Source organism: Podarcis muralis, chromosome 3 (genome assembly GCF_964188315.1).
Source record: "Podarcis muralis chromosome 3, rPodMur119.hap1.1, whole genome shotgun sequence".
Taxonomy (NCBI): domain Eukaryota; kingdom Metazoa; phylum Chordata; class Lepidosauria; order Squamata; family Lacertidae; genus Podarcis; species Podarcis muralis.
In genome coordinates, this window is record NC_135657.1 from 89574125 (window position 1) to 89587463 (window position 13339).

The 13339-nt window shown below is 46.5% G+C and overlaps 1 protein-coding gene across 4 annotated transcripts in view; it reads left to right on the forward strand.

The window, feature by feature from the left end:
- The first annotated feature begins 2464 nt into the window (after positions 1-2464).
- CYRIA (CYFIP related Rac1 interactor A) overlaps positions 2465-13339 on the forward strand; it is a 67181-nt gene continuing 56306 nt past the window's right edge. For 2 of the 4 annotated variants that reach the window (XM_028722577.2, XM_028722579.2), the window contains exon 1: positions 2465-2726. The gene's annotated coding sequence lies outside the window, so the exon portion shown is untranslated. The remainder of the gene's footprint in view (positions 2727-13339) is intronic. The other 2 variants (XM_028722582.2, XM_028722580.2) reach the window with 2 other exon arrangements.

Sequence of the window (13339 nt, forward strand, 5' to 3'; positions counted from 1 at the left end):
GCCTCACTTCTTTAGGCCTCTTAGGCTGCTGGTGTTCTGCAAACAGGCTGAGGGGGTCCCCCCTCTCCACATGTGGTGGACTTGCAAGAAAGCAAGGGTATTTTTAGAAATGATACATGACGAGACCAAAAAAAGAAAAGAAAGAAAGATGTTTAAAATGAGTACAGTGGTACCTCAGGTTACATACGCTTACAGACTCCGCTAACCCAGAAATAGTGCTTCAGGTTAAGAACTTTGCTTCAGGATGAGAACAGAAATCGTGCTCCGGCGGCATGGCAGCAGCGGGAGGCCCCATTAGCTAAAGTGGTGCTTCAGGTTAAGAACAGTTTCAGGTTAAGAATGGACCTCCCGAACGAATTAAGTACTTAACCCGAGGTACCACTATATATCAAAAGGGCCCGAAGTACTTCTGTTAGGGATTATAGGGGCAGAATTTATTTATTTATTTAAAATCAAAAGCTGTTTATGTACGTAACAGCACCAGCTAGGATTCTATATGCACAGAAATGGGAGGAATAAGAAGTTCCAACCAAAGAAGAATGCACAGGTAAAATAATAGACAACACAGAAAGGGTTTGTTAAGTATTTTTATTTGTTTACTTGATCAGGGAGGGGGGGCAGCTGCTACGCCCAGGGTTGAAACTTAACAAAATATAATTGGGGAGAAAAGGCTGGTGATGTTCACACACTCATATGCTGGTTCCTGGCTACTGCTCCTAATGCAGCACACCAATCCCACATCCCAAATCAGCCGAGTTGCGCTTCTTCTGCCCCATTCTTCTTCTGATCTTAGGCTGTATAAGGAGATTATGTTGAGCTGCGTAATCATCTCCGAGCTAGATGGCATTTGGCTCTGGGCCCATTGTATGCTGGAGGCTGCCCCTCTTATCTCACACATTACAAGCCGGCATATATCTGCCTAGTCCTTCCTAGCGAAACCATGTAGTGAGGGGTTTGTAAACAGCTGTCAGACTTGCTTTCAACCGTGGGCTGCCAGAACTATATGACAATCTAAGGGGGTCAATATTGACAATCGGCATTATGTTCACTGGTCACATCTTCCCTTTCATTGAAATGTTGACTAGACGTCATGTGGCCCCAGAGCCATCTGAAGGCAGCCCTGTATAGGGAAGGGGTTTTTATGTTTAATTAGGGTTGCCATATTTCAAAAACTGAAAATCTGGACAGAAAAGTTCTTTAGCTTTTTTTTTTTGCAAAACCGGACGTTTTTGAGCTGTTTTTGAAGATTTTTGCCCAGGCGCTGCTTGCAGCTTCAGCATCTCCATTAAATTCCTGACATTTGCAACCCTAAGTTTTAGTATGTTTTATATATGTTGGAGGACGCGGGTGGTGCTGTGGGTAAAACCTCAGCGACTAGGACTTGCTGATCACATGGTCGGTGGTTCGAATCCCCGCAGCGGGGTGCGCTGCCGTTGCTCAGTCCCAGCGCCTGCCAACCTAGCAGTTCGAAAGCACCCCCGGGTGCAAGTAGATAAATAGGGACCGCTTACTAGCGGGAAGGTAAACGGCGTTTCTGTGTGCTGCGCTGGCTCGCCAGAGCAGCTTCGTCACGCTGGCCACGTGACCCAGAAGTGTCTTCGGACAGCGCTGGCTTCTGGCCTCTACAGTGAGATGAGCGCACAACCCTAGAGTCTGTCAAGACTGGCCCGTACCGGCAGGGGTACCTTTACCTTTTATATATGTTGGAAGTCGCCCAGAGTGGTTGGGGCTACCCAGCCAGATGGGTGGGGTATTATTATTATTATTATTGAATAGGACTCCCTATTTGCATCAGAGAAATGTTGGAGGGTATAAAATGCGCACATGGGTGGTGCCAAACTGGGTCTTTGTCCTAGTTTTGGCCCTGCTTTGTGTGGTGAACCACCCCGAGCCCCACGGGTATAGGGCGGTATACAAATTTAATGTGGGGGACACTGTGGTCTAAACCACTGAGCCTCTTGGGCTTGCTGATGGATAGGTCAGCGGGTCGAATCCCCTGTGACGGTGGTGAGCTCCCATTGCTTTGTCCCAGCTCCTGCCAACCTAGCAGTTCAAAAGCACACCAGCACAAGTAGACAAATAGGTACCACTGTGGCAGGAAGGTAAACGGCGTTTCCGTGCACTCTGGCACTCGTCAGGTATCCCGTCGCACCAGAAGCGGTTTAGTCGTGCTGTCCACATGACCCGGAAAGCTGTCTGTGAACAAACACTGGCTGAGCGCTGCACCTTTGACTGGACTTAATCCGGGGGTCCTTTACCTTTACCTACCTACACATTTAATAAATTGAATGTTAATTAAATTAATCCCATGGAGTTTGCCGCCTTGCGCCTTTCTGTTGCCAAGAAACCCGGACACCAGGTGGGGGAGGGGGTGTTCGCTGTCCGTATTTGTGTGTGAGGGAGTGAGAGTGAGAGAACGAAAACATCGCCTGCCGAGGAGGAGAAGCCCACTCTGCCTTGGCAACGGGCTGCGGCGGCGCTCCATCGCTGACAGGCAATCCGGAGCGCCTCCCCTCGCCGACGAGCGCGCCGGAGGACGAGGAGAAGCGGCTCGCGGGGAGTGTCCCGCCCGCCTCTCCTCCCTCTTTCGGCCGCCTCCTCTTCCCTTTTCTCCCTGGCGGAGCTGGGTGGGCTCCTCTTTCCGAGGAGCCTGGCTGGGCACGGCTGCTGAGTGCTCCGCTGACTGCTGCGGTGTCGTGGAGGAGCGCGGAGCGCGCCAGGAGCCGGTGAGGGCGCGCGGGGCGCACAGCGCAGCGAGGTTTGGCGCGGGGAGGCGCACCCGGAGCCACCGCTTTCCGGACTGGGAATCAAGCGCTGCGTTGGATGGAAGGAAGGGAGGAAGAAAGGGAGGGAGGGAGGAAGGAAGGGGCCCGGCCTGCGGCGGAGCTGCGCTGGAAGGCGGGCTGAGGGGAGCGCGCGCTGGGGTGCCACCGGCCAGCAGGGTAGCTCTTGCCTCGAGCGGGGTTTGGACATCTCCCAACGTCTCTCCCTTTCCTCCCGGGCCTGTTTTTGTTTCTATCCTTTTTCGCCTTGCTCGTTCCTTCCCTGGGATCGTAGGGACTAACTCCTAGGGGCCGAGGGCCCTTTGCCCTCCCCACCCCCATAAAATTTGGGTCCCCAAATGGTGTTGGTGGTGCGCCCCGGCATGTAACCGATGGTGCGATGTTTCCTTCCATATTTTATTCACGTTGGCACCCCGGAGATTATTTGGTTGCCCGCGCCCCGCCCCGTGAATCCCAAGCGCGGCCGCCTTTACTCGCGAGTAAGCCCCTCCAAAACGAAACGCGCGCAGGGCGGTGGGGGTTGCTGAGCCCGGGTGGCGAAAGGCACCTGCTGCCGCGTCTCCTTCCTTCCTCCGTGACCTCGGCTTGAACTGTGATTTGGACGGAAGGCTTGCTAAAGGGATTAAAGAGATGGCGATGCCTTTTCACGTGCCTTTCCGACAACCCTCCTAGTTTTATGCCAAGTTCCTGCGCTGCAGGGGGTTGGACTAGGTGAGCCATGGGACTCTTCCAGCTCTACAGTTCTATGATATGGGACTGGTGGTCCATGCCTGTTGTGGACCTTGGGGAAGGCGGACTTAAAGTCTTTTGCTGTTTTGCCTCTGATACTCCTTCCTTACCACCTCCCACCCTGTTGAGGGTGGATTGGCCTTTTATCGGTTAATATCTGGTTTTGGTTCTGCCTGGTTTCCTCCCCTCATGTGCAGCATAGGATGCCCTCTTGCTGGTATCGATTCTCATTTTTATTACCCTTCTCTCTGTGACACAAGGAGGTCATATATCGGTTGGATAGCTTTTTTGCCGGCATCTGATTGCATGGACTGGTGGTATCCAGCTGCCTTGACCCTGCTGATGTTCTTTGTGGAGATATTTCAGGCCTGGAAAAATAAATGTGCATTTCAAACTCCGTTCAGATCATTGCAATGAAGCTATGGTTGTTGGCCGCCCAATGCGTCTCTTTCTGTGTGCAGTCAGTTGAATAGCACTCTTTTGAGTGGCAGCCATGTGGCTCCTGTGTTAACCCCGCATAATGATGCCACCAAACTCTGGGGAGGACCTACCATGAAAAAGGGGTGGATTGCATAGGTGTTCATAAATGTCTTTGCTTAGAAATTATGTAAACAAAGATAAAACATAGCTGAAATCCACAAACCCGTCAAAAGCAAATATATGTAAAACCATCATTGTGAAGAAACAAATAGCAAATCAGTGGAAAAAACTGAAGCCAATTTAGGTAGCTAAATCCATGTGTTCCTGAACCTTCTTCCCAAACAGCAAAGTGTTCATCAGCAGGTGCCGAAAGCAATTTTGTGAGGGGCAGTAGGTAAGGGGGATGCTAAGGTAACACGAAAGGAATGGAGGTACAAAGCTTGGGGAAGAAGAACCAATTCTTGTATTTAGGAAGGGCGCATGGTGCAGTCCTCTCAGAATGAGTACATGGTACAGTCCTCTCAGAAAGATGTTCCATCTGTATTCTGATGACAGACCTGCCGTCTGCCGGAATGAGCATTCTTGAAACACTCATTGGAAAAAGATAAATACAGCTTAAGCATTAATACAAATAAAAGTACAGTGGTACCTCGGGTTGCATACGCTTCAGGTTACAGACTCTGCTAACCCAGAAATAGTACCTCGGATTAAGAACTTTGCTTCAGGATGAGAACAGAAATCGTGCTCCGGCGGCACAGCAGCAGCAGGAGGCCCCATTAGCTAAAGTGGTGCTTCAGGTTAAGAACAGTTTACCTCTGGAATGAATTAAGTACTTAACCCGAGGTACCACTGTATTTTTTGAGGGTGGGGGAGGATAAAAAAATGGATAGCAGTTTGAAAGTGGTCAAAAGTGCACCTTGTGTCCAGAGCAAGGGGTTTGCAGCTCACATCAGCACCAGCCAGCATGCCTAGTGGTCAGAGATGTTCCAAGTCTTAGTCCAACTGCATCTGAAAGGCCACATGTGGTAAATCCTTGATTCCTGATACATTTTTGTTTTTTACTTTAAAGCATCTGCAGGGGTGTGTGCATTCAAGTTCATTTTGGATGGTGGTAGCTGGCAAGGAGACGGCTTCGTTTCCGTCATCCAAACCTTTCCCCGCCCAGAGCTGGTTGGAACGCCTTGTATTCTGTCCCAACAGCACTGCTCCAACTCAGCTGCAAGACTCCTGCATACTGTGATTGAGCCTGCTTCACATGACCTTTTTAATGCATATGGAAAGATCTAGGTCAGGCATCCCCAACCTGTGGCCCTCCAGATGTTTTGGCCTATGACTCCCATGATCCCTAGCTAACAGGACCAGTGGTCAGGGATGATGGGAATTGTAGTCCAAAACAGCTGGAGGGCTGAAGGTTGGGGATGCCTGATCTAGGTATAAGTTGAATATTTGCTCCTGCTGTACATTTTGTGCCCCCCCTCTCAGTTTTGGAATTCGGATGTTTTGCACGTGAAATTAAGCTGCGCACAGTATATGGTTTCTTGAGCTTGCCGTTCGAATTCGGAAAGGGCGTGTTTGTGTACATAGCGATTTGTGTTAACTCTCAGTGGTTCTGTCCTCCATTCAAAGTGGTGGTCAGGTTTTGGATGAGAGCAGTGTATGGCTGTCATTTCACTAAGGCTGTAGCAAAAATTTCAGAAGCATCTGAAACTACTGTGTAGGCTTGTATGCACGACACATTCCCCATTCCTCTTGCTCACTGTATGGAGCAAATTGCCACTAATTACACTATTACTCCAAATTATGGCTATGTTTTAGAAGCTCCGATGGATTTAAAAGCGTTTTCTGAAAATTATTTTTAGAAAGACAGGAGCTGGCAGAGTTAATTCTGCCTCCATATAACCTGCATTCTTCCCTTTAGTCATGAGGGTTAAAATCGCCTTAGCTTTCAAAACAAGGTTTCATTCGGCAGTTAAGACTTCGCAGAAGTTTTCAAATACAAAAAGAGGTCCCCCCCCCCCCCAGGAAAGGGTGTCATGAGTTGGTAATGTGGCTGGGATCCTTCCTAATGGTTGCTATTTATTTGGGTCATGGTATTGCCTTGCAGTGCCAACAAGGGCTCTTGTGTTCCAAGATCTTCATTAATATATTGGCAAAGAGATGGAAAAATCCATTTCCCAGACAGCTTACTGTCTTGTGCCAGGCCATACTAGAGGGACAAGGCAAACAGAGAATGGTCGAGCAATGCAATCAAATCCTGCACAATTAGAATTGCTTCACTTTAAAAGAGAGCCATTGCCTGCTTCAAGCACTGGGTCTTCTTAACTCTTGTGTCCTCAGTAGGAGGACCCAAACTCTTGTTGGGTGTGTCGACTTTCAGTTTTCTTCGTGTATATGGATCCTGTTCATGTTATATGGATCTCGTGTGCTTCAGTGAGATTTCAGTATTTTTGCTATGTTTCATTTTCCTCCTGGAAGGAGGAGAAATCTCACTGGCTGTGTACTGGACCCACTTTTCTTTTAAAATGTACAGCTGTATCTTAGTCTGACTCCTGGGCCCCCCCTCTCTCTTTGGGCAGCTGTTAGAATTTAGCTGTGGCCACAAACCAACCTCTCCTTCTCCTGAAGCACAGCGGTGGGCAGCGATTCACAGGGAGGAATCTTGACTTCTAGCTGTTTAGCAAGAGCAGCAACAAAATGGCACGTATACATGTGATTTCACCTCCTGAAATTATACTGCTGAAAGCTTGGGGTAGCAGGACTGGTTTTTTTTTTGTGTAGAAGGACTGTAGGCTCTATTTGTTTGGGTACAAGAGGCTCTCAGTTTATGTTCCAGGGATAGCGCATAAAGCTAAAATCCCATATAGTCAAAACACATTGGGTGCAATGGCCAGTAGGATTGCCAAAGCCTTTTTCCTGGACACCCGACCCCTTTCTATTTTTCTTTTTAATTTGCCAGGTGTGTAGAGCTGAATGCGCACAAGTTAAATATGTGTAAGTTGTGGGTCTTCTGTACTCAAAACCAATGCCTGTGCTCAGAATTTGCATTATTTGTAAGCATCTGCCATGTGTACCTGGCTCTAGTTGTTCCACAAGGAGGGCTTATTTTATTTTATTTGTTTTTATTTTATTTGTTTGTTAGATTTATGTACTACCTTTCATCGTAAGATCTTAGGGAGGTTCATGGAATAAAAATACAGGATAAAAAGCAGTAAATCATTAAAACAAAACAGCAAAACAATAGCCACTCGCTTCCTAAGGTAAAAGGTAAAGGGACCCCTGACCAGTCCAGTCGTGACCGACTCTGGGGTTGCAGCGCTCATCTCACTTAATTGGCCGAGGGAGCCGGCGTACAGCTTCCGGGTCATGTGGCCAGCATGACTAAGCTGCTTCTGGCGAACCAGAGCAGTGCACGGAAACGCCGTTTACCTTCCCCCCGGAGCAGTACCTATTTATCTACTTGCACTTTGACGTGCTTCGAACTGCTAGGTTGGCAGGAGCAGGGACCGAGCAACGGGAGCTCACGCCATTGCAGGGATTCGAACCGCCGAGCTTCTGATCGGCAAGTCTTAGGCTCTGTGGTTAATCAGCCAAAGGCCTGGTTGAAGCGGAATGTTTTCACCTGGCATCTAAAATATATATATTCCACAAATGGGGAGCCACTACAGAGAAGGACCTTTCTTGTGTTGCTACCCTCTGGACCTCATGTGAAGGAGGCACACGAAAAAGGGCCTCAGATGATGAATGCAGAGCCCAGGATGGTTTAGGTGGGGAGAGGCGGTAAAGGCAAAGTAAGCCCTGCAAACCTGCCCATTTCTGCCATAAATGGTAACTGTTCACATTGTGGGAGCTTCTCTATAATATTAGCTCTGTTCTGCTAGTACCCCATGTTCCTGCCCGTACATTTGTATATTTTATACTGGACTCTCGTCGTACTTGAAGTTGACTTTTAGCATTGTTTTTTTAATTGCCCAAGTTAGTTTAATGCATCCCACTCCCATGTTGTTAAGAGAGTGCATTGTTGTACAGTGAGAATAAGTGTGAGTGCAAAAAATCACCTCTGCGTGGAGTCACATGTAAAAAAAGAAAATAAGCATTTCCTTTTTTTGTGTCTCCTTTTTTGTGTCGCTCCCTGACCCTTTCCCCTTTTTCACATGCTCCCACCTTCTTCCTCAGAAACAAACCTTGGTGGTAAACCCCTCCCACCTGCTGCAGAGAAAAAAAGCTGTTAATACATTTCACACCAGCTTGTCTCTTTTTACATACACCTTTGGTGTCACAGCAGGAAAAAGACAAACCCCCTCATGAACTTGTTAACCTCATACTCTCCTTCCCTGTGTTACTATGAAATTCCATTTTGTGTTTCCTTTCGTGATGGGCTACACTTGTGTCTCTGAAGTATAAAAACAGGTCAGGTCAAAATAAAATTTCTCTCATGTGTTTACCCTGTGATTCTTGTTTGGCTGAAGTAAATCGAGGTTTATAAACTTGGCCTAACATTAAGAACTGCATCCTCCAAGGTTAAAAAGTCATTTTTAGAAAGCCACATTTTTCCTGTTCTTTGGGCTCTATTTTCACTTTTGTGCATGCATGACATGCACACAGTTTCAGAATTATCCAATTGTTTTGCTCACTTGCACTGCCATTCAGATAATGACAGGTGCGGCTGTCTGTGTTCATTGTTGACCATGTGAAAGCAGAGGCTCAGGGGCACAAGCCGCTCCATAGGCAATTGTGGGCAAGTCCTGCCAGTCCTGGTAGTATTCGCTGCGTTTTTCATAGGAACATATCATTTGTAGAGTTGGAAGGTACTCCAAGAGTCATCTAGTCCAAACACTTGTAATGTAGGAATCTCAGCTAAAGCATCCATGACAGGTGGCCACCCAACCTCTGCTTAGAAACCTCCCAGGAAGGAGAGTCCACACCTCCCGAGGGAGAGCGTTCCACTGACCATCAGCTCTTACTGTCGGAAAGTTTCCCCTGATGTTTAGTCGGAATCTTCTTTCTTGTAACTTGAAGCCATTGGTTCGAGTGTGACCCTCTGGAGCAGAAGAAAACAAGCTTGCTCCATCTTCCCTGTGACAGCCCTTGAGATATTTGAAGATGGCTATCATCTCTCCTCTCAGTCTCCTCTTTACCAGGCTGAACATAGGAAATTCCCTCAACTGTTCCTCATAAGGCTTGGTTTCCAGACACTTGATCTTCTTGGTCACCCTCCTCTGCAGGCGTTCCAGCTTGTCAACGCCCTTCTTAAACTGTGGTGCCCAGAATTGGACACAGCACTCCAAGTGTGGTCTGACCAAGGCAGAATTGAGTTACTTCCCTTGATCTGGACACTAGAATCCTGTTGATGCAGCCTAGAATAGCCTTAGCTTCATTTGCTGCTGTGTCACACTGTCTATGCGGTTTACATAATATTTGCGCTGAATCTGACTTGCAGTGATCATACTCATTTGCAGTTGCTGAGCTGGTACGAAGTCTCCTAGCATCTCTTGTAGGAGAGGACCTCTGCTGTGTGAACTCCACCCTTGAAGGCTTCTCACACACAGGCAGGCACCATTTGGTCTTTTTAAGCCTTGCCAATGCCTCATTATGACATCATGGCACTGGGTGGGTGCAGCTGGTCACTGAAACCCTGAATTTTAAAAACAAAATGATGGAGGGTTGGGTTTTTGACTTCCATGGAACAAATTTATCCTCCAAACTTGTGGTCAGTTGTGTGCGGGGAAAAAATCCATGTTGTAATTTTTACTGAGACTTTTGCCGCTTTTGCTCCTTCTTTCCGATCTGCCTTTTGTAAATGACATTTCTGTGCCACTTGCTTGAATTTGCCTACTTATGGTAGAATATAAGAATTATTTGGAGCCCTGTTTGAAGAGAACTATCTGGCTTAAAAGGTACAGGGACCCCTGACCATTAGGTCCAGACGTGGCCGACTCTGGGGTTGCGGCGCTCATCTCGCTTTACTGGCCGAGGGAACCAGCGTACAGCTTCCGGGTCATGTGGCAGCAGGACAAAGCCACTTCTGGTGAACCAGAGCAGCACACGGAAACGCCGTTTACCTTCCCGCCGGAGCGGTACCTATTTATCTACTTGCACTTTGATGTGCTTTCAAACTGCTAGGTTGGCAGAAGCAGGGATCGAGCAACGGGAGCTCACCCAGTCGCGGGGATTCGAACCGCCGACCTACTGATCGGCAAGTCCTAGGCTCTGTGGTTTAACCCACAATGCCACCCGTGTCTCAACAGCGCCACCCGTGTCCCACAGCGCCACCCGCGTCCCCTTATTGGCCTTACCCAAAGGTTATTAATGCAGTAGCTGAGCTAGGATGGATTGAGGTGTGTTCAGAGGGACAAGATGCACCTAAAACTTGGCTTTCTTGCTGCCAGGCTCTGTGCTCAAAATATATTTTCTCCAAATTTGCATGCTTGCAAAACCGTATGTTCTGTTACCCAAATGTTATGCAAAGTGGTTGCTAAAAATAAATATTCAGAGAACCAGGCTACACAGTCCATAAACGTGGTTTTCCCTGCATCTTAATATTGTGCTTGGTGTTTTTTTAAGGTGCAGATGAACAACTAGCCTGAGAAGAGTAGCTCTTTTTATCAATCACAAGCTGCATTCACATCTAAATATTCAGCTGCCATTGTTGAGGCAAATAATGGATAGTTGAAGGCAAGTGATTCTTTTGGAAACTCTGGATGAAAAAATCAACACCACAAAAACCAATTCTTCGTACTGATACATACAGATAATCAGTTTCCTTTTTCTCACCTTTTGGTTTCCCTTGCTTTGGTTTCTCTCTTGCAGGCATTTGCGTGCTTGCCATCTTGCTGATCAAAGTTATCAGTGCCTCTTTTAATGTGACCCAATTTCTTCCATGATTTCCACTCTCTCTGATGAAGTTAGGGCCATTACATTTATCATACTTGGTATAACTGTTGGATGTTAACGGTAAAGGGACCCCTGACCATTAGGTCCAGTCGTGACCGACTCTGGGGTTGTGGTGCTCATCTCGCTTTACTGGCCGAAGGAGCCGGCGTACAGCTTCTGGGTCATGTGGCCAGCATGACTAAGCCACTTCTGGCGAACCAGAGCAGTGCACGGAAACGCCATTTACCTTCCCGCTGGAGTGGTACCTATTTATCTACTTGCACTTTGACGTGCTTTCGAACTGCTAGGTTGGCAGGAGCTGGGACCGAGCAACGGGAGCTCACCCTGTTGCGGGGATTCAAACCGCCAACCTTCTGATCGGCAAGTCCTAGGCTCTGTGGTTTAACCCACAGCGCCACCCGCGTCCCTAACTGTTGGATGTTGCACCACTCTTATTAATAAGAGTATAGGTTCAAATGAATTATGGCCATTGGCCAAATTTGCTGGTGCTGATGGGAGTTGTAGTTCAGCAACAACTGGAGGGTCAAAGCCTCCCCATACCTGTTCTACGGCAAATGTAGAAAGCATATTAAAATGCCTGGGTTACAATTAACTACTGTGTAATGTAAGAATAGAAGGGCAAATCCATGTGTGAATAAAGCTTGAAAGACAAGTTATAAATCTGGGATGGGCTGTTTTACTTTGTTATAAAATTAAATAGCATTGGGGATCCACCTTTCTCTCAGCTTCTGTGAATCAAAGCAAGTTGCCCTCAGGGTCCAACACAAATGGTGACTTGGAAATAAATAGAGTTTGTTTCTGCATTTTTTTTATAGCATACTTAAGACTCTAGTCTTTGAATTTGAGGTAGGACAGCTTTTCTGTGAGCTTGTGCAGTGCCACAGTTACAGCTGTTGCACCCTTGAACTTTAGACAGCACTGTGCTAGCATAGTAATAATCATTGTGGAACTGAGATGCGGTTTTGATTGTGAGAGGGCAACATCAGCTGACGCCATAAAGGGGGGGAAAGGTTGAATCACAAGACTGTTTTTACCTTGTGGTGGCTGCTTGGAAATGCATCTGGTGTGCTTTTCCAATGCTTTTCCAATGTCAATATCGCGATAGGCAACGGCACTTTAAACTTTGCATTCTATACATTTCCAGCAATAATAATAATAATAATAATAATAGTAAATTTTATTTATACCCCGCCCTCCCCAGCCAAGGCTGGGCTCAGGGCGGCTAACAAGCAATAATAAAAACAAGTTGAATGAATACAACTTAAAAACAAGATTAAAATACAACATTAAAACATTAAAATGCAGCCTCATCACAGGCTATGTGGACAATGATCTCTGTATAAAAACCTGAAGCTGCCCCGAAAGTCGGGACACACATTTTCTTTTTAACACATTTCCCTCCTTTTGCTATGCACATCTTTAGACTGCCTAGCCTAGCATCCGTAGCACACTGGTGCTACACTTAAGCAAACTGAGCTCAGATGACTGATGCACCTCTAAGCTTTCCAATGGAAAAGTATTGAGCTGATAAATAGAAGTGAATTCTAGTGAAGTCTCGCCTTCTATGGTGTGCATAGCTTTAGGGCTGTATTGGCTCTCTTGTTTTTCTCTGGAAGCAGGTTGCCTTAGAAATGCTTTAACGATTGGAAATTGCATCAGTTTGAAGTTAATGGTGATGGGTCCATAGCAACACTTACAGGGTCATAGTAATTATTTCCCTTAATGCAGCGAGTGTTCTAACTAGGTTGTACTCTGCTTACAAGCTAGTATGGAAACTATGATCGTCTCCAGAAAAGTCCATGGCTACAATTTGGAGGGGACAGGGTATGCTGGAGCTGTGGCTGCTTAAAATCTGAACAGAGTATTGTAAAAATGGCAAAGGTTACAGAGTTCATTCAGTTATGGGATGGCGGGGGGGAAATGGTTTGTATGACAATGACATGATTGATAAACTTTAAGAGGAATATATATGGATTAGATATTCACTGTAAAATTAATTCAGAATGGTATCAAGCTATTATTATGCTTAATGGTTAGATTTATAATCTTAAACAATATTGCACTTTATTGTATTTACATTATCATTGAAGTATATTTGATGGTATGTGGTGCTATTGATTTTAATATATGTGAACGTGAAAACAAGATCTCTCTCTCTCTCTCTCTCTCTCTGTGTGTGTGTGTGTGTGTGTGTGTGTGTGTGTGTATGCTAGGCTTTGCTCTGGTTTTGTTTTGAAGTTAACTTTAGTCATGAGAGGTAATCTTTAGAAAAACCACAATATTTTCCTTGAGAATTTTCTCAGAGAGTCAACCTGCTTCGCTCAAAGTTACTTTTTGTTCCAAGCGTGGTGGCTCATGTTATGGAACCATAAACTTTTAGGCTTATTCATTAGTTGGCATCCATCACTCTCTTGAGACAATGGGGAAATGCGCCATCAGGGTTAAAGTCAAACCGTTGGGGAGTTACAGCGCCTGCTGTACCTGTAGAGACCAGTACAGGAGAGACATGCTTTATT